Source organism: Sus scrofa, chromosome 3, assembly GCF_054392235.1.
Source record: "Sus scrofa isolate SSC_HxYL_T2T_F1_AM1 chromosome 3, Sscrofa_HxYL_maternal_Yorkshire_Landrace_v2.0, whole genome shotgun sequence".
Classification (NCBI taxonomy): Eukaryota; Metazoa; Chordata; class Mammalia; order Artiodactyla; family Suidae; genus Sus; species Sus scrofa.
In genome coordinates this window covers 18,416,242-18,419,254 of record NC_139385.1, presented here as the reverse complement: position 1 = coordinate 18,419,254, position 3,013 = coordinate 18,416,242, and positions in this window count along the sequence as shown.

Here is a 3,013-nt window from a genome sequence, read left to right as displayed (position 1 = left end):
ACCCCCCCAGCCCCCAGCTGGTCCTTATGAGGGAGTGGGGGGGGCAGGCTCCCCCCTCCCCCAGATCAGGGATTGGCTGGCTGAGACTCCAGCAGGAGGGGTCAGAAGAGAGAGATATTTCTGCTGACAGAGGGGGAACAGTGGGGCTGCAGCCTGAGATGTCACTCATGAGGGAAGCTAAGGTGGCCCCAGCCCCAGGGAAGGGGGGGGGTAGGGAGAGACTTCGCTTTCTGTCTTCAGGGGTGAGCCCTCCTGAAATTGCCTCGACTTCTTCAGCTGCACTGAACTTCCTATTCCAACCTCCCCCTCTCCCCTTCTTAAGGCCACGTCTCCTCTCAGGCCTTCATCTCTCATTTTCCTTGCGCTCCCTCCTTCAACCCCCCACCCCCACCCCGCTGCCTCATCCTCTCTGAACCTGTTCCTACAGCCACAGTCTCCTCCTTCCTTAGTTTGTGGAAAAGGCAGCAGAGATACTCCAACCCTCCAGGACTTGAAAAGAGGGAGAACATCCTTTGGGGGTGAGAGGAAGTGGCTCTAGAGGGACCAGGGGAAGGAAGGAGGGGAGAGGGTCAGGGGACAGGGCAGAAGATGGTAACCCTACCCTAGGGAGGGCTTGCTGCAGCCATCAACAAGGGATTTAGTGTCCAGGCCCTGGTGACCAAAGCCAGGACGGCCTGTCTCTCCCCCAACCCCCCCCCCCCACGCCCCATTGCTCTAAGTCAGCCTCTGGGAACGGAGCCTTTGGGCCCCCCCATCCCTGACAGGGAATCCCCCCCCTACCAAGAAAATGGGATACCCAGACAGCCGGGTAATCCAAGAGCCTACAGAATGTGCTGATGGCAGAGGGGGAGGGATCAATGTTTCCGAATGGGGGCAGGGGTCACCCTAAGTCACAGAATGAGGGTCACCTCATCCCACCCCAGGCAGTCTTTTGAAATGCGGGGTTTACGTGGCAGACCCCAGGTGGCGTAGCTGTGCTAGCAGACAGCGAGCGAGGACCAGCGCTGCATGCTCAGGTGCTGGGCACACCCCGTGGGCAGAGGCCGGAGGAAAGGGGCATCATGGCAAGGGGCCCCTGGGGGAGGGGGTAAAGCAGAGGCTCCAGACTAGAGGAATGGCCGGCAGGCAGATTGATGGGGACAGGTCTAGGGGAAATAAGGACAGACAGAGCAGGGGGCAGAGAGACGGGGCCGCGAGGGTCAGAGGGAAGTCTGAGGAGCGGTGGGGAAAAGGGACGGCAGGGAGCTGGCATGTGGCAGCCAGGTGGGTGGGGGCCCAGGGCTGGGTGCAAAGCCACAAGTTGTTGCTGAACGGCTGGCCTGGGTATCAGCTTCCTCGGAGAAGCAGCTGCTCTAACGCCAGCCCCACCCCCACCTCTGCTCCAGCAGCATCGGGGCATCTTTTGGTTTGCAACAAGGGCAGCTGCGGCAGGAGCAGGAGCACACGGAGGGTAGCACGGGGTGTGGGCAGGGGAGGAGGAGGGCAGAGAGAGGAGAAAGGGTCAGGGAGAGAATGAGAAGAGGTGAGGGGAAGCAGCGGCCTCGGGGCCCTGCCCTCAAGTCCTTCCTTGGTCTAGGCTTTGGTTTCCTGAAATGAACAGGGAGGCGGATGGACCGCGGGGTTCTCAAGGCTGCTTCTCTGTCTGGTGCTCAGGCTCCTAAGCAGGCAATGGCCTAGGAGACAGCGGGGCAAAGGAAAAGGAAGCCCCGCTTTTTTTTGGGGGGGGGACGGTGACTGAGCCAGCAGGATGGATGGCACTGAAGGACTCAGCCCCCCCCCCCACCATAGCCATCCTTTCTTCTGCCTGGATGGGGGGGTGGCGGCCTCTGGGGTGAGTTGAGGACACGGTGCTCCTCCCCCACTCCTTTTCGTGGTTCCAACAACCCCCTCCCTGAAGCCGAGTCCTGCGGTGACTGTGACCAGGGTGGGGGCTCAGACAATGGGGTGGGCGTGTTGGGGTCACATCCACAGAAACTCCACCTGGCCCGGCACCCACCTTCTCAGGCCAGAGTCAGGCTCAGCATCTGCCAAGCCTCCTGTGGGTGCTGGCTGGCTTCTCCCCACCACCACCTGGAGGAGTGACAGGGGCACTGTCTTAAAAGAGCAGGAAATGCCCAAACATGGAGAAGGGGGAGAGGACGGAAAGACGGAAGAGATCTGGGCTTCAAGGGACTTGAGAACCTGAGGCCGAGGGAAGGGGGCAGGCTTTACAGGATAGAGCTGCCAACGGGGCCCTTTAAGGTTATTCACTTCTGCCTCCCTCAACTTCCCAGAGGGGAGAGAGACGCCTGAGAGGGAAAGCCACCAGCCAAGAAGCTGCAAAAGGCTCATCCTCGGGGAGGCTGGGGTGTGACCTGGGATGGAGGCAAGCCCTCCCTCTAGGGTCTCCAGGCCCAGAGTTGGAAGGTGCCCTTCCCCGGCTGAGGATGGGAGAGGAAGGACACCCAGCTAGAGCCTGGCCAATCCCCGACCGGTTCTGAACTTCAATTGAACATCCATAAAGACCAGCTTACAGGAGACTGTCTCTTAGGCTTCTGCAGCCAACTCATGCAAATTTGGGGTGGGGTGGGGTGGGGGTGGAGTGGGGGGGTTGGGTCCTTGTACCCTTCCCGCACCCATCTTCAGAAGCCAAGTCCCTGAAGGGTGGCAGGGTTTTGGGGGCGGGAGGGAGCCTCGCAGCACCAGTTGCTGCTAGATTAGAAGAGGATCAGGTCCTGCTTACCCTGGGGCGTCAACGCCTTCACTCGCCATCTCACTCTGAGAACACAGCATCCAGATCCCCAAACCACCACCGCCCTCCGCCCCGCCCTCTGCCAGGCCAATTCCCTCCCTGAGGCCAAGGTTTGGGGGAGCCCCGGGGATTAGACAGAACCAGGAGAGACGGCAGGCTTCCCCCGGCTAGCCCCCGGCCTGGGTGGCCCGTGAGCCCAGCTGTCTCCTGTCCATCTCCCAACAGGACGCAAGGCCCAGAATAGCAAGGTCATGAGCACGGGTAGGGCCTCCTGGAGGTGGG